The sequence below is a fragment of the Pelmatolapia mariae genome, linkage group LG10_11, assembly GCF_036321145.2.
Source record: "Pelmatolapia mariae isolate MD_Pm_ZW linkage group LG10_11, Pm_UMD_F_2, whole genome shotgun sequence".
Taxonomy (NCBI): domain Eukaryota; kingdom Metazoa; phylum Chordata; class Actinopteri; order Cichliformes; family Cichlidae; genus Pelmatolapia; species Pelmatolapia mariae.
Genome location: NC_086236.1, coordinates 72,448,921 through 72,471,018, shown reverse-complemented (window position 1 = coordinate 72,471,018; position 22,098 = coordinate 72,448,921). Strand labels below are relative to the sequence as shown.

Here is a 22,098-nt window from a genome sequence, read left to right as displayed (position 1 = left end):
AGACAACTCAATGATCCCGCGCCGGTGGGAGCTCCAACACTCTCCTAAGTAGCTCCCCCGACGAGCCCTGATCACCAACAGGTGTGTGGCAGGAACTTCAGGTGTGGCCAGTCCTCCTGCAGGGCCACACCCATCAGGCCTGCATGTGGCTTTGCTCCATCCTCCAGCCACACCCGCAGACACACACACGTACACACCCACACCCTGCCTATACATATGGGTGGAACACAGACTAACACAGCATTGTGCAGAAACACACACATCACCAAATAATAACGATAATAATAATAATAATGATAATAATAATAATAACGGTCCATCCTGCTCACGGACCCCCGAGTCCTCCAGAGCAGGGTCCGTGACAATATCGCATGACCCTGACCTTTGACCTTGAAGTATTACATACTAAGATGGTGTATTTAATTATCTTTACCCATGTGATTGGAGCAGAATTGGCTGAAATCTTTGGCTTCTATAAGCTGTCAAAACTTTATGGCATCATTGTGAACTGAAAAAATACAAAGTGTGTTGCACATCTCCTTCCATGCTCGATCACATGTCGTATTACTGGATATGGATTTTTTTTTTTTTTACTCGATTATGGTTTGACCTTAACCTTCATTCTTAGCGTCCAAGGTCAAAGTTGACAGTGAAGGTCAAGGTTATATGTTTAGCTAGTCTAAGTACTCATGTCCCCCAAAGCCTAGCATATTGTTGTGAAGTTTGAAAATCCATAAAAAACAGATTTTTTTTTTTTTTTTTTTTTTTTTTACAGATTTTCATATTCAGTGTGGTCTTGACCCAAATTTCACCAAAATTAAATCAGCTCGAGCTGTTCTCAGTATCTACCATCACCCAGAATCTGAAAATGTTATCCTGAAAACTGTGGATGCTAGACTGCTAATAGACAACCCAACCAAACAGAAGTGATTACATGCTCACTCTCTTTAATCAAAACGTTCAAAGGGACAGGAAGTGCTTCACAGAGATGGCAAAAAGTCCAAGTACAAAAAAAGAAGAACAAAACAGAGTCAGAGGAACACTGATGAATCATAGTGAACAGTCAATCACACCTTTTCTCCCGCCACAATTTTACTTTTAGTTAGCTGACATACTTTGTTCTGTCTTCAAGTTTTTCATTCTAAAGGAGGAGCTCTCAGTCTCTCAGTCTCTCAGCTCTCGGTGGCAGCGAGTCACTAAACTCAATCCTGCTTAAATTTATCTCTTTAGACAGATGTCAAAATGCATAAATCAAGTCAGTTCTATTTTTACCAACAGTTAACAAATGTTTTTAGATGTTAAAGAATTCAACAGAACTTGTGGTAAAATACTACCACATAGTGCCATTTTCTGTATGAAGCTGCTGGCTCTGTGGACATGAGCAAGATCAGCTTTTGTTTGGAGTTTGAGATATTCTCAGATATCTATTGTTTGCAGCACTGAACTGGTGTCCCTGACTTGACTGAAGACAGGTGGGATAGAGTTTTATCCTTAATGGGGACGATGTTCAGGAAACTGGAAGTGTCAGCAGGTTCTAAGGAGCTCGGAAAGAAAAAGCTTCTGGACGTCTCTAAGTTTCTTGAAGACGTTTCATCCGAGAAGCTTCTTCAGTTCTAAGAGCGACTGGTGGAGCGTCCCAGATTTTAAGCCCTATGGGAGTGTCCCCAAGAGGGTCGTGGACCCCCTATTGATCCTCTGCCTAATCACATGAGCAGTACTAGAAAAATTACCATTCCTCCTCCAACTCTGTAAGCCGTAGTCTTCTGCAAGAACAACACATTTCACAGCTGCCTGTGGCTGTTTTATCATGTCACCAATACTTGCATGCAATGTGGCAGCTGTTGGAGAGATGTGATATGAAACTCTACAGAAAGAGTAGTAGAAAGTTTGAATCTGAGGCTGAAGAAGATGAGGAGCAAGACGGTGCACTGAAGTGTTCACACTGTGTACACTTCTCTGTCTCGCTCACCTTCCTGTGAACTCATCAAAATAATACAGAGCAACAAAAACTGCAACCTGGGGCAGTCCTTATTAAGGGTTACTTACTGTGGACTACATCTCAGAGTGTTCATGTTTAATATCACTGATGCTGTGATTCTTATATTTACATAGCACAATACTAAGAATCAGCTTGACAGGAAATGTTTGAAAGGCTGCCTGAATCATTAAAGAAGGGTCTAATGTGATCAGCAGCTGGATGTGAGCTGATTGTCAGCAAAGTTTCCTTCACTTTATCTGGAGTCAGTCTTGGCTGTTGAATCATAGAGAGTGATGGATTCAGGATTTGAGAAAAGTTATTTCATTTATTATGTATCATGTATTTTTATGACAAAACTTTACAAGTAAAGATAATCTCATTTTTTTTGTCCTTTCTCAGAGGAAGACACTGTGGACAAACATCTGTCTGCACAGATGCAGAAAGTAAGTAGAACCAAATGATTCTGTCCTCACACCACAGCTTCATTTAATTCAATACTTATACCTTTTATATGATCACGTGTGATGGTTTTGTTTATTTATTAATCAGTTATCCTCTAAGAAGCTTATTATTAAATCACTTTGTTTGCTCTCAGGCATTAACAGTCCAATCAGACAAAGAGAGACTTTTGGAAATGTTAGAACATCTGGAAAAGAAGGAGCTTGAAAAGTTCAAGTGGCTTTTGGTGGAGCTCAAACCCATCCCAAAGATTTTTTTTTTTTTACAGATTTTCATATTCAGTGTGGTCTTGACCCAAATTTCACCAAAATTAAATCAGCTCGAGCTGTTCTCAGTATCTACCATCACCCAGAATCTGAAAATGTTATCCTGAAAACTGTGGATGCTAGACTGCTAATAGACAACCCAACCAAACAGAAGTGATTACATGCTCACTCTCTTTAATCAAAACGTTCAAAGGGACAGGAAGTGCTTCACAGAGATGGCAAAAAGTCCAAGTACAAAAAAAGAAGAACAAAACAGAGTCAGAGGAACACTGATGAATCATAGTGAACAGTCAATCACACCTTTTCTCCCGCCACAATTTTACTTTTAGTTAGCTGACATACTTTGTTCTGTCTTCAAGTTTTTCATTCTAAAGGAGGAGCTCTCAGTCTCTCAGTCTCTCAGCTCTCGGTGGCAGCGAGTCACTAAACTCAATCCTGCTTAAATTTATCTCTTTAGACAGATGTCAAAATGCATAAATCAAGTCAGTTCTATTTTTACCAACAGTTAACAAATGTTTTTAGATGTTAAAGAATTCAACAGAACTTGTGGTAAAATACTACCACATAGTGCCATTTTCTGTATGAAGCTGCTGGCTCTGTGGACATGAGCAAGATCAGCTTTTGTTTGGAGTTTGAGATATTCTCAGATATCTATTGTTTGCAGCACTGAACTGGTGTCCCTGACTTGACTGAAGACAGGTGGGATAGAGTTTTATCCTTAATGGGGACGATGTTCAGGAAACTGGAAGTGTCAGCAGGTTCTAAGGAGCTCGGAAAGAAAAAGCTTCTGGACGTCTCTAAGTTTCTTGAAGACGTTTCATCCGAGAAGCTTCTTCAGTTCTAAGAGCGACTGGTGGAGCGTCCCAGATTTTAAGCCCTATGGGAGTGTCCCCAAGAGGGTCGTGGACCCCCTATTGATCCTCTGCCTAATCACATGAGCAGTACTAGAAAAATTACCATTCCTCCTCCAACTCTGTAAGCCGTAGTCTTCTGCAAGAACAACACATTTCACAGCTGCCTGTGGCTGTTTTATCATGTCACCAATACTTGCATGCAATGTGGCAGCTGTTGGAGAGATGTGATATGAAACTCTACAGAAAGAGTAGTAGAAAGTTTGAATCTGAGGCTGAAGAAGATGAGGAGCAAGACGGTGCACTGAAGTGTTCACACTGTGTACACTTCTCTGTCTCGCTCACCTTCCTGTGAACTCATCAAAATAATACAGAGCAACAAAAACTGCAACCTGGGGCAGTCCTTATTAAGGGTTACTTACTGTGGACTACATCTCAGAGTGTTCATGTTTAATATCACTGATGCTGTGATTCTTATATTTACATAGCACAATACTAAGAATCAGCTTGACAGGAAATGTTTGAAAGGCTGCCTGAATCATTAAAGAAGGGTCTAATGTGATCAGCAGCTGGATGTGAGCTGATTGTCAGCAAAGTTTCCTTCACTTTATCTGGAGTCAGTCTTGGCTGTTGAATCATAGAGAGTGATGGATTCAGGATTTGAGAAAAGTTATTTCATTTATTATGTATCATGTATTTTTATGACAAAACTTTACAAGTAAAGATAATCTCATTTTTTTTGTCCTTTCTCAGAGGAAGACACTGTGGACAAACATCTGTCTGCACAGATGCAGAAAGTAAGTAGAACCAAATGATTCTGTCCTCACACCACAGCTTCATTTAATTCAATACTTATACCTTTTATATGATCACGTGTGATGGTTTTGTTTATTTATTAATCAGTTATCCTCTAAGAAGCTTATTATTAAATCACTTTGTTTGCTCTCAGGCATTAACAGTCCAATCAGACAAAGAGAGACTTTTGGAAATGTTAGAACATCTGGAAAAGAAGGAGCTTGAAAAGTTCAAGTGGCTTTTGGTGGAGCTCAAACCCATCCCAAAGAGCAAACTGGAGGAGGCCAACATCTGTAACCTGGTGGATCTGATGTTCGGGGCCTACACCCAACATACTGTGGAGGTGACCAAGAAGGTTTTTAGGAAAATGAACAAGAATGATCTGGTGCAGAATTTGTCAGACACGAGCTCGAGATCCAAAGGTGAGAAACTAAATGGTGTAATCTATTCCATTAATGTTTTACTGCCAAAACTTTGTATATGCACTGTTCTTAAAAACACGCATTTATTTTAAAGTCAGTACATGACTGTAGTGTGAACTCAGAGTGAGGAGACTTCAGTTTGAAACATGGAGGGTTTGTAATCTAGGAGCAGATTTGAGATTAAACTTTAAAATTCTAACACGAGTTTGAGTAAAATGATAAAAGGAAATCAGTGAATGATCACTGTAACTGTTACATGTACAGACATAATGTCTGATGTTACAGTACTGCAAATACTTAATGATTTCAAAAGTAATATCTTTATAATATGTTTATATATCGTTTTAATCAGTCACCATCTGGTGTGAGCGCACTTTACTTATAAAAATTGTTTTGTTTTTAAAGGAAGTACATATTGACGGGTAGTTTGTTAGAAGCTTCTTCCTGGTTCTCCTGGATTCTGTCCTCTTTATTCTGTCTCTTCCTGTGTTCTCAGACTGACATCAACATGATGCTGAGATCAGGTCTCTGTGGGTCTGACCGTCTGCTGCAGGACTCTTTATGTCTCTGACTCTCTGTTCGGGCTCGTCGTCCTGCTGCAGGATAGATGCGTCACTCTTAGTCCTGGCGATGGATCAGAATCTGAACTTTAACATTCGTGAGATTCTAAATCTCAAACTCAGTTTCCAGAGTTGCAGCTGTGAACCTGCACAGAGCCTCCATGATGTTTCACTTTTACCTGCACACACCTGATCCAGACAGTGAGCAAAGGAACATCTGTGTGAATCTACACAGCATGGCTTTGATTTGCTGCTTGCTGCATGAACTGATAAACTCTGATAAATTATTATATTTTCACTGGTGACATGGGGCTAAAAATATGATCAGATTTATCTAAATGTTTTTTTTATTAATGTGACAATGTTGGCATCTGTGGCTGTGTGGACGATGAGAGGAAATGTAAATGTAAAAAGAAATGAATTTGTTTTAGTGGTTTTCTTTGTTTTTTGTTACTCATATGTGAAATGACTGCATCTTGAAGCATGAAGAGATGATTTTACAGTGAGTTCCTATATCTTCTGTCATAGCAACATATTCAGTTTTTTCTAGCAGTACAGTGTGTGACAGACTTTACAGGGAGCCTGTTGTGCTTTCATTAGTTTTTTACTTTCATACTTCATATAAATATTGTTGTTTGATGCTCATATTGAACATGATCTTTTTCCCTCTTCTTGTGGTCGTTGCTCAGTCTGGTTTGGAGGAGAAAAGCTTCCAGACCAACTGGGTGAAGGTTTGATGTTACTGAGGATTACAACACGTCTGTTTGTCATATTTTAATCAACGAGAATTTTTTAATTGGAGAAAACTGGAGAATTTTATACTATCATGTATTTGTACTTTTTTTATTATTATTTTTACTAATTATTTTCAAAATATTCTTTCATCTGATATAAAGAACTTTAAACCAATCACTGCCTTGTTTGTCAAAGCTGCTGTACAAATAGCTACAACAGTGATGTCTGTTTACTGTAAGACGGTCATTTTAAAATGTTTTCTTAATTTTAAAAACTGTAATAATCACCTCTGAAGAGCTGTTCAGTCTTTATTGTCCCCCGGGGGAAATTTGGCTTCCAGCATCTTTCACAAAAGGAAAAACAACAATAAACAAAGACACATAACATTCTATTATGAACAAGGCAGATGGATCGGTGTTGTGACTGCAGCGATGCAGATGCTATATTGTCTATCGTAGTGAAGAGAGAGCTGAGCTTTACGGGGCGATCGTGGCTCAAGAGTTGGCAGTTTGTCTTGTAATTGGAAGGTTGCCGGTTCGAGCCCCGGCTCCGACAGTCTCGGTCACTTTGTCCTAGGCCTGGTGGTGCCAGTGTCCGGCAGCCTTGCCTCTGTCAGTGTGCCCCAGGGTGGCTGTGGCTACAATGTAGCTAATAGATAGAAACAGTTGTTTAGGACAGATTTTAATGCAATATTTCTGGCTGGGTTGTTGCCAAGAACCAAAATGTAATTATCAGCAATGATGATAAAATTGTCTGACTGATAGGAGCCACTTAGTTACACAACAAACCTGGAAGCTGTGTGGAACAGCTGAGCAGAGCCCAGAACATTAGAGACTGTCAGTCACATCCTGGCTGATGCTTTAGGTTACTGCTGCTCTGGCACAAAATAAACACCCTCAACTTCAAGAAGGTGTCATGTATCTGTGTTGTGATGCTGCACAGCAACAGCACATCAGTCTGAACTCGTTTATATTAAAATATTATACTCATGATCAGAACTAAGGACGGTGACTCCCTCAGTGTCTCACAGCCAGATGTACCAACAGCTGCTCAGAAAAAATAAATGTGCAGGAGGGTTAAGAAGATGGAAAGACATTCATAGAAGACATTTGGCTTAAAATTTTCCCTTTTAAATAAGCTTGTAGTGATGGGTGGTGACCCCTAACATCACTTAGTTATGCTGCCACTGCCTTCTGTTCACCACGTGTTTATATCTGATATTGATCTGATATCAATCTCTTTCCTCTCACCTTCCACTCAGTTGTAGCAAATGTATATTACATTAAAGATACTGTGTATGTGCTGGTTCTATGCATGCACAAAAATCCAGATCAGTGAAGGAGAATCAGTATGTTTTAAATAGAAGTGTATTTAAAAATATTTTAAAAATCATATTTAAGCCTCAACATTGTTTTGCCTGAAAATCACTTATATCTATCTTACTGCATTTAAATAACATCACAAGTCCACAGATAAACTGTCTTTTTATTCTTAGTCTCTGTCACCTACACTTTGTCCATCAAATATATTTAAATACAATTAGATTTAAAAACTAAAATGTAAAACTTGGAGGCTCCATTTTTGTACTAATAGCCAAATGACTCAGATCAAGGTAAGGACCACAACTGTAACTTTATCGCCTGCATTAAAGTGTGACAGAAGTGTAAAGGTGGAAGAATATTACTTGTGTGTGTTTGTGCATGAATGTGTATGATGTGGTTCAGCTGGAGCACAGGGTCCATTGTTCAATAGAGCATCATTCAATGTTCATTACAAACTATACCAGCATGTATTTGTGGTTCAATGGTAAAAAGATTCCTGGTTCAGTTCTACTGGTTGACTCTGACTTTTCTGTGTGGAGGTGGGACGTGCTCCCTGTATGGGTTTTCAGGTTACTCCAGCTTCCTCCCAGAGTGCCAAAACACACGCGATCGTGGCTCAAGAGTTGGCAGTTCGCCTTGTAATTGGAACGTTGCCGGTTCGAGCCCCGCCTTGGTCAGTCTCGGTCGTTGTGTTCTTGGCCAAGACACTTCACCCGTTGCCTACTGGTGGTGGTCAGAGGGCCCGGTGGCGCCAGTGTCCGGCAGCCTCGCCTCTGTCAGTGCGCCCCAGGGTGGCTGTGGCTACAATGTAGCTTGCCATCATCAGTGTGTGAATGGGTGGATGACTGTGTGTGTAAAGCGCTTTGGAGTCCTTAGGGACTAGCAAAGTGTTATACAAATACAGGCCATTTACCATTTACATTAGGCAGACTGGTGATTTGAAGTTAGAAAAAAATATGCATTGAAACAACAATGTTTAAGAAGCACCAGTTTAATCTTTAACAAAGTTAAACACAGTGAAGCTGTTAGGTCATTGTAGTGAGTAAATATGACATATTTGCCTCTGCTGTGTAATAAAGTAAAAGTACATATTCATCTACAATGAAAATGCTCACATGAAGGACATGAAAACAATTTAGTGAGTTACATTTCACCCCCAAAATGGAGAAGTATCATATTTAATTTTCCATGTATTCCTGGTCAAAACTAGATTCCTACATTACCAAGAATGCATAAGCTGTCTTCTATAGACGTAACCTGACTATAGAAGACAAGTGATACACACACAACTAACATGGAGGACACAACAACTGGCAGGGGAAAACACAGAGCTTAACTACATACTGAGGTGATTAGGGAATGCAAAATAGGAGGGACTAAGGAGTTTGGAAAGAAAAGCGCCTGGTCTTCTTTAAGTTGCTTGAAGACATTTAACCTCTCATCCAAGAAGCTTCTTCAGTTCTAGGGTCAAATGTTGGAGAGTCCCAGATTTAACGTCCTAAGACCCGAACTCTTTCAATTTATTTATTTATTTCAATTTCATTTATAATTTCTCTTTGCTGTTTGTGCTAATTGGGACCTGATAAATGTAAAAACAAAGAATAAAGTGATTTTTTTAAGCCTGATTTTAGTTTTTAAGAAAAATGAAATCCACACATGAGGACATTTGCTTTAAATTTTGATAGAACAGTGGCAGAATAACATCCTCATACGTGGATATTAGGCCCTTGTAGAGCAAAATGTTGTATTTTGGCCTAGACAACCCAAAATGTGATGTCCACATTTAACCTCCTAGGATGCCAGGCCCTAGGAGGTCAAACCGTGTGGGAGTATCCCGCCCCGAGAGGGACGGGATACTCCCACAGCGTTTAAATGTTGTGTCAAATGTTGGACTCATTTCACCCTAAAACTGAACAAGCTTCTCAGATGAGAGTGAAACCTCTTCAAGCAATTTAAAGAAGTCCAGACGCTCTTCTTTCCAAGCTCCTTAGACTATAATGACTGAGAACCTTCACAGAAACAGGAGGGAGACACAGCTGGGGACAATGCAGGCATGACGAGGCACGGGGAAGCAGCACAAAAACCATAATCCAAAGACTACGAATATAACAAACAGAAGATCACAAATCATAATAATCAGAACGAACAGTTCATTACTTAAACATAAAGCACTGGCTCCGTGACCCAGTGACATGACAGATTGATTGTAAAATATGTTTTCAAACCACTCTAGTTGGAATCCTCTTTGGCTGTATTAGAAACTATAGAGCTGAATGTCTGAATCACATGAGCAATACCTGCGAGGCTGCCGTACAGGATATTGTTATGCTGAACAAGAGCAGAGCTCCCTAATAGATCTCCGGCAACATCCTTTTCCAAAGGGGTGGAGAGGCTCTCTGTGACCAGCGCCTCAATGAGGGAGATATTGGACTTGGTACCATTGATAAAAACGTGGACTAGTGCAGTGGTGCAGAGAGGAGGTCTGCCTTTATCACAGACTCTCACTACCAGCCGATGTAGCCCACTGTGCTTGCCGGTCACTTCCTGTGCCAGTGTGATCTCCCCATGGTAGGGAGATATTTGAAACAGACCATGTGGATTTCCACCTACAATAAAATAGTCCAGCTCAGCATTGAGCCCAGTGTCAGTGTCCTCAGCCTTTACTACCTCCACATATGTGCCTGCTTGGGTGAAATATGATAGGAATGTGTAGGAGGAGTTGGCTGGTTTCGTGACATATGGAGCGTTATCATTCTCATCTAAGACACTGATGATCACGCTCACATAGGAGGATCGAGGTGGGTCACCTCCATCCACGGCCTTTAGGCGGAAAGTGTAGAAACGTTCCTTCTCACGGTCAAAGGAGATTCTAGCCAAGATGATTCCTGTGCCATTTTGGATGAAAAAATTGCCATTGTCCGGTTCCACAAACAGTCTTAGGTGGGAATTTTCATCCTTATCAGCATCTAAGACAGCAACCGCACCAACACGACTGGGTGGAGGCATGTTCTCTGCAGCAGTAAAGCTGTAGCCCTTGAGTATAAAAACAGGGTCATTGTCATTTTGATCTTGAACATTTACAAATATTGTGGCAGTGCCGGTTTTACTAGGAACACCCATGTCTGCTGCTGCCACACAGAACACATAACGCTCCCTCTCTTCCCGATCCAGCACGGTTCTCACATGAACCTCCCCAGTGTTGCATCAACTTCAAAGAGCCTTTTGGCAAAACGATCAATGATGCTATAGACAAGCTGTCCATTTATGCCAGAATCTGGATCTGTTGCCACAAGATCCAGTAATTTTTGTCCTCTGTAGTTGTTTTCTGGAAAGTCCACCTCGATTGTTGCCGGGGAAAAGTTCGGTGCATTATCATTTACGTCTGTAACTTGGACATTGAGGGAGAGAGTGCTGGACAGAGCTGGGCTTCCAGAATCCACCGCAACAATTTCAATACTGTAATTTTTAACGCTCTCATAATCCAGCAGGGTCGTTGTCTGCAGGAAGTATTTGCCCTTCTGATCACTCGCAGGCCGGAGCTGAAATGGAACATCACCATCAACTGCGCATGTTACCACAGCATTTTCCCCTTCATCCCGGTCTGACACCTGGACCAGTGCCACTGGTGTACCAACAGGCAGGTCCTCAGAAATCTTAGTCACACCATCCTGGTATTTTACTAAGCCTATACCTTGGATGTTAATGCTCGGTGCATTGTCATTTTGATCTGTGACATTTATGGTCACCAGAACCTTGGAACTCTTAATCCTGGAACTGGGGCCACGATCTCGGGCCACCACAAACAACTTGAGGATGCTTTCTTCCTCTCAATCCACAAGGCCTTTCACATAGATGATGCCTGTCACACTGTCAATGCACAGAAGCCTTTGGACAGTCTCTGATACTTGATGAAGGCTGTAGTTCATCTCTCCAATGGTAATGTATGCATGGCTGGCTCTGACCTAGAAAAACAGGGGCACTTCATTCAGCCTCACATTGTGCAAGACAAGAACCAAAACCACAAAATTTGCATGAACCCTGTTTGGAGTTGCATGGCTGCAAGAGAAAAATAACCTACCATATATTTCTGGAGGTACAAGCAGTCAGCAAAATATCTCAGTGGATGTTAGAACGCTTTTCTGTCAACACACCTGCTTAATTTTTTTGATTAATATCTGCCTGTATTTCTTTTGCCTTTTATTTTCAGGCAGTAACATCCAATCAAACAGAGAGAAGCTTTTGGGAATGTTGGAAGATCTGAAACAGGATTAGTTTGAAAATTTCAAGTCATTCCTGCATGACCGTGATGTTTTGGTGGAGCTCCAACCCATTCCAGAGAGCCAACTGGAGAAGGCCAGCATCTGTAACCTGGTGGATCTGATGTTTGGGGCCTACACCCATCATTACCGTGGAGGTGACCAAGAAGGTTTTTAGGAAAAGTTGTCAGACACGAGCTCGTGATCCAAAGGTAAGAAACTATTTGTCTATATTTATATATTAAGTTTTTACTTTGAAAATGTTTGTATGTATATTGTGGTCTTAACAAAAAATTCATTTTGACTGTCAGACATGTACCTTATGAATTCATTTTAAATACAGTACATGATTGTAGTATGAGCAGCACTTTGATGTTAAATTACAGTAAATCGTTGAATGATCACTGACTGTACCTGTTAATCATCAGACATAATGTCTCAGTGTTACTGATGTGCAGTAATTCAAATCAATTCAATTATATTTATACAGCGCTGTTGAAGATGCAGAGTAGACCCGACCACATTCTTTCATTTTCAGACTCTTTTCTTTTATTTCAGCTGTCGTTTCGAACACTCGGCTGCAGCTTTTAAGCTGTCAGCTACACACACCATCGACAACAACAGGACCCAGTTCATTCTTCTTTTAAGCCAGTGAGGCATGACTGCTCATGTCGCTCAGGTTTGTCTGCCTCCCCCACAGCCGCTCCACAGACCACGCCCCGCCACAAGCTCGAAATCACAACAGTTGCCTCAAGGAGCTTTATATTGTAAGGTAGACCCCACAATAATAGATACAGAGAAAAACCCAAGAGTCATATGATCCCCTATGAGCAAGCACTTTGGCGACAGTGGGAAGGAAAAACTCCCTTTTAACAGGAAGAAACCTCCGGCAGAACCAGGCTCAGGGAGGGGCGGGGCCATCTGCTGTGATTGGTTGGGGTGAGAGAAGGAAGACAGGATAAAGACATGCTGTGGAAGAGAGACAGAGATTAATAACAGATATGATTCAGTGCAGAGAGGTCTATTAACACATAGTGAGTGAGAAAGGTGACTGAAGAAGAAATACTCAATGCATCATGGGAATCCCCCAGCAGCCTGCGTCTATTGCAGCATAACAAAGGGAGGATTCAGGGTCACCTGGTCCAGCCCTAACTATATGCTTTAGCAAAAAGGAAAGTTTGAAGCCTAATCTTGAAAGTAGAGAGAGTGTCTGTCTCTGGGAGCTGGTTCTACAGAAGAGGGGCCTGAAACCTGAAGACTCTGCTGTTGTGGACTTCGTTATGACATATATGCCTTTATACATTAGACATGTAATCATAATTACTCACATATACATTATGTAATCATATATACTCATATTAACTATGCCCACTCACAATGGAGTGTTTTGTATAGTGAAGTCACAGTGTTAAGGATTCAACCTGTACGTTCAAATCACATGACCCATATATTTAGGTCATATATATCTCCCACTATATTAATGAAAAAGTTGTGCCACTTGTTGTATGAACACATGTTGATTAATACTGTTTGAAAATGTAACAATGAGGATCAGTAAGAAACCTTTGATAGTGTTATAGCCAAGTGTGACTAATCCAACAAAGTGTTACTTCAGCTTGGCACTGCTAAAGTATGTGCATAGGACCCTTCTCAGCATGCAGCTGCATTTAATTGTACAGCAGATGCACACAGTGGTTTGAGACATCTGTGCAGCAGAAAGATGCAGCTGTGTTTAACTGGACTGCTTCACGGCGTGTTGCCGCTCTTTAACTGGCTGTACAACAGAGGCATGCAGTTGTTTGGATGGCTGCAAAGCAAGGGCCTGTGGCCTTTTCTGGGGCTATAAGCTAAAAACATAAGCCCCCTTTCACAGCTATAAGGAAAAAACACAAGGCTCCTTAAGCTGCCACAAGGTAAAAACAAAAGGCGCCTTAAATGGGTGTAAGATAAAGACATAAGATCCCGCAAACTGCTGTAAGGTAAAAGCATCCAGTTATGTAAATAACTGTAAGGTAAAAGCTAACAGCTCTGTGAGTGACTGTAAGATGGAAGTGTTCAGCCTTTCAATATTTCTATAAGACAAGAAACCTGGCCTTTGCAGGGCATGTACCTGGGATTCTGGTTTTTGCCTCAAACACCAGAAAGCAAAGAAGTAAACCCTTACTCAGCATGGATAGCAGTTTATGTCTGGCATGCACACCCAACAAGCACACCCAACAAAATTGTTGGATGGATTAACTGATTAGCTGCTTTTTCTGTAGACTTACCTTTGGATCTGTAGACTCACTTTGGCCATGAAACTGTCAAAGGGACCCAATACAGTGATGGATGAGAGATTGGTTTGCAAGAAGTTATGGTGTAGGGTCTTTTTTCTGCTGCTTCTTTCCTGTCTGTCGTTTGTGTGTGTTTTCTATTTGTGCTTTAAGGCTCTACGACCCAGGGTTGCTTCGCTTTTTTGTTTGCTTTATTTCCACTTTTAAATGTACTGCTCTGCTGTTCATATGACAATGTTTAATAAACTCTGTTTTAAGAATTCTACTCTTCTCCAGAGAATTATTATGATTGATTTGATTTTAATTGGATATGAAAAGCTGGACCTCCACAGCATTGGTGGGATAAGTTTATCATATTGGCTTCAAAATTTGCGACCTGACAGTTGGCGACCCAGATGGGACAAGGTATTGGGGTGATTGATGGGAGCCTTGGGGAATGCCAAAACCTTGCACTTCAGAGAACACCAGGCAGCCGCTAAGCAGAGTTTTTTCTGCAGGATGTTGGTGTCGTCTGAGTGCAAAAGGGGGATTTTCACCGAGGGGCAAAGCAGATATTACCTAACCTTGTAAAGAACCTTAATCTCAAAGGGTCGCTGTTATTCTAAGAGGTAAAATGTTGCACTGTTAGAAATAGTGTTAATTAGAGACTCTGAAGGAGCAGAGTTTAATGCTGCGTCGTGTGTGTGAGCTTGAATTTATGGCTGTGGGGCTCTGAAGGAGTGTATGTAACAGGGGGACTTTCTGTCTGTAGTTTTTTGGGGGGTTGTTGGGAAGTTTGGTTTTGTTTTCCTTAGTGTTAAAATCCTGCTCCTCACATACAAGGTCTGAAATAATCAGGCCCCATCTTATCTTAATGACCTTGTAGTACCATATCACCCTATTAGAGCACTTCGCTCTCACACTGCAGGCCTACTTGCTGTTCCTAGAGTACTTAAAAGTAGAATGGGAGGGAGAGCCTTCACTTTTCAGGCCCCTCTTCTGTGGAACCAGCTTCCAGTTTGGATTCGGGAGACAGACACTATCTCTACTTTCAAGATTAGGCTTCAAACTTTCCTTTTTGCTAAAGCATATAGTTAGGGCTGGACCAGGTGACCCTGAATCCTCCCTTTGTTATGCTGCAATAGACGCAGGCTGCTGGGGGATTCCCATGATGCATTGAGTATTTCTTCTTCAGTCACCTTTCTCACTCACTATGTGTTAATAGACCTCTCTGCATCGAATCATATCTGTTATTAATCTCTGTCTCTCTTCCACAGCATGTCTTTATCCTGTCTTCCTTCTCTCATCCCAACCAATCACAGCAGTTGGCCCCGCCCCTCCCTGAGCCTGGTTCTGCCGGAGGTTTCTTCCTGTTAAAAGGGAGTTTTTCCTTCCCACTGTCGCCAAAGTGCTGCTCATAGGGGGTCATATGATTGTTGGGTTTTTCTCTGTATTTATTATTGTGCGATCTACTGTACAATATAAAGTGCCTTGAGGCGACTTTTGTTGTGATTTGGCGCTATATAAATAAAATTGAATTGAATTAAATTGAATAAAGTGTTGAGGAAGTGTATCTAAGAATGGGAGTACTTGTGAAAAGTTGAAGAGGCAACACCTATGGCCAAAGTGTATATATGTAAAAAACTGTTACTAACCCCTAAGCATAATCACACTGCTGTAAATATTGCTAACTAGTAGTCTAGAGTATAATTTGTTTGTTGCTGTAAAAACTGCTTAATACTAATCTATGATTATAACCAATGTATTGCTGTAAATATTGCTTAAAATAGCTCTTCCTGTAAATAGGAGTTAGAGAAATACACCCAAGGGGTGGTCTTTGATAAATAAATAGGAAAAGGGAAGTTAGTAGGTACAGTGGCTTGCAAAAGTATTCGGCCCCCTTGAACTTTTCCACATTTTGTCACATTACAGCCACAAGCATGAATCAATTTTATTGGAATTCTACGTGAAAGACTGATACAAAGTGGTGTACACGTGAGAAGTGGAACGAAAATCATACATGATTTCAAACATGTATGATTTTTGTAGATAAATAGAAAATTGTAGAGGGACTGCTCTGCTAGATAAGACTGAGAAAGAACTGATCTCACTGTGCTGGAGAGCACTGTGTCTGCAGGCAGGCCGTAGTCATCCCTAAGGTATGTGGAGGAGTGAGAGGGGCCTCACAGCAGTGAAAAGAGATAAATCAGCAAAAAAAACTAATAATTGTTAATATAAAAGAGGAAGAAGAGACACTGCTACTGAAACATAATGTTGCTGCTGTTTTAAATTGAACAATTTGCAGGAATAATATTTGTTAAGAAATTAAACAAAGTAAAGTGAAAAAGTTGTGGGTAAAATTGACTAAAAGAGAATAATAAAAACCAACATAGGGGTCGGATACACCTGAAGCTTTCCTCTCTTCAGGAACTCTCTCTGCAGGAGGGGGAGATACAGGAGAGGTGGAGGAAGATCTCAGCCTGGGCGTCTATTGTCTTGTGTAGTCTGGAAGATGAGTGGATGATGGGATGGGTGCAGTTTTCTCTGTGGTGGGGTCAGGTGGACTGTCCCGGGCTCTGTGGGGCCGGGCGGCGCTGCTGCACTGGGCCCCGGTCCGGATGGGCCTGGGCCCCCTTTCCCTGGCGGGTTGCAGAGTATGGGGGTGCCTACTGGGGTCAGCGGGGGAGCTGGCCCCAGGGAGGGGTCACTTGCCCCTTCCTTCCCTCCCCATCTCTAGCTGCCTCCATCTTCCCGCTCCACCACAATCACCCACACATGCAGAGCCTTGGGGTAGGGGTGTGTCACCAGGGTGCAAAGGAGGCATCCCCCCCCTCTGTCCCCTTCTGGCTGCCTCTGCCTCAATTTTATCCCACGACTTAGACATTCACATTACTCACACTCTCATAACACATACATATAGGATCTTGGGGCTGGGCACGCCACACGGAATCCAAATTACCATCAGGGTGTACACCTCACCCCTGGCGTCGTTGCCCACCTCTCAATTTTAAATACACGTAGACATTGAGGGCTAGCAGGAGGGGCTATGCGCTTACCTGCTGCTCTGGCAGGTAGCTCCATGCCCTCCTGGGTTTTAAATGCACCTTAGAACACACATACATCAACACTACATATGAGTGGGTGGAGGGAGGTTTGGAGTCTTCTCACACCCCTGTTTTCTGGAGCAGGGGGGCTGGGAGGAGGAGTTGGACGTCCGACTGGGGTCTGGAATGTGGGGCCTCCTTGCTGCTTGGGGACGCTTGGGGAGTGTGATTGTGTGTACAGCGTCTCTTTATGTCTGTCTCCACGTTGGTTGAGTGTGGAGTAATTGCTTATGAGAGCATGAGGGTGGGAATGGATGTTTGTATTTGAGTGTGCCTGTATGTCTGTGTCTATATGTCAGGTTGGGTATCAGACGCCACCTCTCTGGGGACATCTCAGGCCCTCCAAGGTTTGGAGGCCTATCTCCCCCCACCACTTCCCCTGCTGGTGGCAGACGCCCTCAGACATCGGTGCGTTGGTGGTTCTTTGTGTCCGGGGATGGGCGCCCAGGTACACACCGGCTCACTCCTTGGCGGCTGCTTATCGAGGCCTGGAGCCTGGGGCTCGCTCGGGCCACTTCGGAGGTGGGGTGCCCTCAGCCTCTCGGCCCGGGGCTCGGTCACTCAGGCACAGCTGGCTGCCGGCAGAGCTCACGGGCACGTCACTGCAACCCCCCCTGGCTTCTGCTCCGCGGCTGCTGAGTGACCCCTCATCTGGGACTCTCCTCAGCTCTTTCTGGGATAGTGGCGCGGCTGCCCCTCTGTTGGTCTTCCTTGGTCTCTTGTGTTCTGGGGGCCTCTGGATGTCTGGAGTTTTGATCTCCTCCATACCTGCTTCATGCCCTGGAGGACGGGGCAGTGGCCCCCCACACCCTCTAGCAGATCATTACATGAAGGAACCTTTTAAAAAAAAAACAAGCGCGCTCATGCTCACAGGTGTACACACAGGTGATCACACACACAAACTACACCGTTTTTGGCTCCTACCTCAAAGCACACTGTGCGCTGTCGATCTTACGTGCTGCACAATAATGTTTAATATGCTTTCTTTTTTCTTTCTCAACAGGTGATCGATATATGTATTTTTTTTGTCTGCTTATTCTGTTGGTTTTTGTTTTTTGCCCTTTTCCCCCGTCCCTCTTCTCAGCTGTTTTTCTTTCCCTCTTTCTTTCTCCCCTTTCTTTTCCCCAGTCAAGTCTGTCCCGTATTCAGCAAGTGAAAATAAAATAAACAATAAAAGGTGAATCAAATAGACCAATACAGCAAGGCTGGGATGGTCCATTTGGTAAAGTAAATCCGTTGGGCATCTTTCTTCGCCTTTAGACAATAATTCTGATGGCAAAAGAACCAAACGGGACAGGTAAAAAAAAAGAAAGAAAAAAAAGGATACACCTTATTGTATAATCAGCCTAATAAAAGTAAGACTAAAAGTTAAATAAGTCAGAAATAGACCTGATTGAATTGAATAAATACAGTATATGGCATTGTCTAACTTAGCTTTGAAAATTCAGATTCTGCTGCTATAAAGGTGTGGAAGTTTGATCAGCCGTACAGCCAGCAACACAACATCTAAGGGTGAAAGTGCTAGTGACAACCTGTGAATTGACAGCGAGTAAAAGATTTAATCATCAGCTTATGAACTTGACATGTGCCTGATTAATGTTTAGAAACAAAGAGGGATTTAAAGAAGCTAACAAAGCACCAAGAGTGTACTGTATGGGGAGGCAAAATCTTAGCTAATAGTTGCCCTAAAGCTCCCTAGTGCTGTGGCTGTGATTAAACGTCCTGATCACCAGAGCACAGACACCTTAAGAGGTAAATGAAACAACCTAGTAGGCAAGCTAGCTAAGTAAGCTACTAATTTTATTAGATACTTTCTAAATTGGTATCGACAAAAGTGTGTGTGTGAGAGAGAGAATGTGTGTGTGTGTTTGTGTTTGGGGGTGCGTTTGTGTGACCTCCTGCTCACCAAAAGGGTAATAAAAGCAGGAAGCTTACCACACAAGAAAACAGAACCTTCAGATAGGATGTGCCTATAATAAAACACTTCAGCCTCCCCCACCAACAAACTGGCTGGAGAGGTGGTCAGAGACAAAGGAATGTCTTTGATCCTACAGTTTGAACTAAGACTTACAAATTTAAGTAACACAATGACAATATTTAACAATTTGACTCCAACAAAGGCCCTGAGTAAATGTGGTTAGCCCAGATGGACCTTTGTCAAAGCTGGGAAGGCACCAAAAGAAAGCTCCAGCCGATCCAGGAGAGAAGGACAACCGCTGCCTAAGCGAAAACCTGTAGTGATCCCGTACATGTTACGAGTATCGGAGCAGATGACACGCATTTTTTCTAAACACCGGGTGTTACACACCAGCCTGGGGGGGGGGCTGGAGTGCAACACAAGAAAAATAATAAAAAGAAGTAAATCACACAGCCACAGCTTTACAATGACTAGTCGTTTTATTAACTTCACTGGAAACAGGAAGTAGGAGGAGGTGCTGCCGGCCCAGTCAGGTCCCAATTTGTAGCTGGCCTCATTCCCTCTTCCACCAATGGTCAGCCTCCACCTGGAAACTTACATAACACAGACATCACAGAGTACAAACAATGCCCCCGCATGGTGTGGCGAGTAACAGCACCACACGGCAACAATGACCTGGGTCATAACACCCTCCTATCTAAAATCAAGCATCTCCACCCTTTAAGATATGCTGAATCTAGGTCTCTACTCGGGATAGTGCATCGGCCACAACATTATCAGCCCCTCGGAGATGATGAATGTCATTGTTAAAATCCTGCAGCAACAAGGACCATCGCATGAGGCGCTGGTTGTTATTTCGCATGCGAGAAAGGAAGACCAGGGGATTGTGGTCAGTATAAACAACAGTTGGTACGGGGCTGGAACTGACATACACTTCAAAATGTTGGAGGGCCAAAAGTAACGCTAGAGTCTCCTTCTCAATTGTACTATAATTCATCTGATGCTTATTGAACTTTTTTGAGAAGTAGCACACTGGGTGATCAATTCCCCGGTCATCCTCCTGCAAATGTACAGCACCTGCACCATTAGCACTGGCATCCACCTCTAACTTGAACGCGCGAGTAAAATCAGGGGCACCTAACACTGGGGCACTGCGGCTTTGGCTGAGTCAAATGCTTCCTGACAGTCAGAGTTCCACAAAAAGAGGTGTGACGGACTTGTCAACGCAGTCAAGGGAGTAACCACTGTGGCAAAATTTTTGCAGAACCCACGGTAGTAGCCACACATACCCAGAAAACGGCGAAGTTAACGCGGTGTTGTTGGTACTGGGAAATCCAAAATGGCCTGGACTTTGGCCGTGAGAGGGCGTACCTGCCCCTGTCCCACCTGTTTCCCCAGATAGGTAACCACAGCTTTGCCGAACTCGCACTTGGCAAGATTCACTGTCAAACAGGCATCCTTCAACCGGGCAAAAACTTCCCGCAGCGTGTCCATGTGCTCTGGCCATGTTGGTGAATAAACTACAATATCATCTAAGTAAACCTCACAGCCATGGACACCCAATAGCACCGTATTCATCAGTCTTTGGAACGTGGCCGGAGCATTTCTTAACCCAAACGGCATCACAGTATATTGCAGGAAGTGGTCTGGTGTCACAAAAGCAGAGATCTCAGCCGCCCATTGTGAAAGGGGCACCTACCAATAACCTTTCAAAAGATCCAGCTTTGTGACAAATCTGGCTGAACCCACCCTATCTACGCAGTCATCCATACGTGGGAGCGGAAAAGAGTCTGGTTTAGTGACGGCATTTACTTTGCAGTAATCATTACAGAAGCGTGGAGTTTGGTCAGATTTAGGCACCAAAAGGGTAGGTGAAGTCCAGGGGCTGAAGCTAGGGACCGCAAAACCATTCTTCAGCAAGTATTCCACCTCCTTCATAACAGCCCGCTTTACTGGGTTGACCCGGTAGGCATGCTGCTTAATGGGCCTGTGGTCACCAACATCTATATCATGCTCAAGCACGGTGGTTTGAGTCGGTTTGTCACTAAAAAGCATGGTATGGCCACAAATCAGACTATATATGTCCTGCTTGAGGGGCTCATCCAAGTAAAACAAATGAGCCTTAAGATCCTCCAGGATTTTAGAATTCTCTAAGCGTGCCCCAGAACTTGGTCCCTGGTGCTCATGCAACCCATCCACCTCAGGTTGGTAGGAGGGTGATCCCACCGTCACAACAGGGGAGCCCATGTCGGTATGACTCTTTTCACGGACCACATATTTCTTTAACATGTTGATGTGACAGACCCGGGACTTTTTCCGCCTATCTGGGGTTTTAATCAGATAATCTGTGTCACTGATTTGGCGCTCAACCTCATAGGGACCACTGAAGCGAGCTTGAAGACATGAACCCACGACTGGTAGGAAAACCAAAACATGCTCACCAGGCAGAAAGGTACACTTGAGGGTTTTCCTATCATACCTCTCCTTCATATTACTCTGGGCATTAGAAAGCGAGCTACGTGCCAACTCACACGCAGCGTGCAACCTCTCCCTAAATGAACTCACATAATCAAGTACATTGTGCGCGGGTCTCGGCTGGTCTGCAAGCCACCTCTCCTGGAGCAGACGTAAGGGTCCACGCACAGTGTGTCCAAAAACCAACTCCGCCGGGCTAAAACCCAGGGACTCTTGTGTGGCTTCTCGAATGGCAAACAGCAACAATGGCAGGCCCACATCCCATTCTGCATCAGTTTCAACACAGTACTTCCGCAACATGGCCTTTAGAGTCTGGTGGAATCGCTCCAATGCCCCCTGAGTTTCTGGGTGATAAGCACTAGACACCCGGTGCTTAACAGACAGTTCAGACATAACTTGAGCAAAAACCCTAGACAGGAAATTAGATCCCTGGTCGGTTTGAATGTGTTTCGGTAACCCAAATGTAGAAAAAAACTGAACTACTGCTTTCACAATGGCCTTTGCCCTGAGCGATCGCAGGGGAATAGCTTCTGGAAACTGTGTAGCCGCACACATTATGGTAAGTACATACTGGTAGCCCGCCTTGGTCTTCGGCAAGAGCCCTACACAGTCCACTATGACATGTTCGAAGGGCTCACCTATTGCAGGGATAGGATGTAAAGGGGCAGGAGGGATGACCTGATTGGGCTTGCCAGACACCTGACA

General features: G+C 43.0%; 1 pseudogene; it reads right to left on the bottom strand.

Annotated features, from left to right (window-relative positions):
* Window positions 1–9,617: 9,617 nt before the first annotated feature.
* Window positions 9,618–20,412, bottom strand: LOC134635564 (protocadherin-1-like; annotated as a pseudogene).
* Window positions 20,413–22,098: the final 1,686 nt, after the last annotated feature.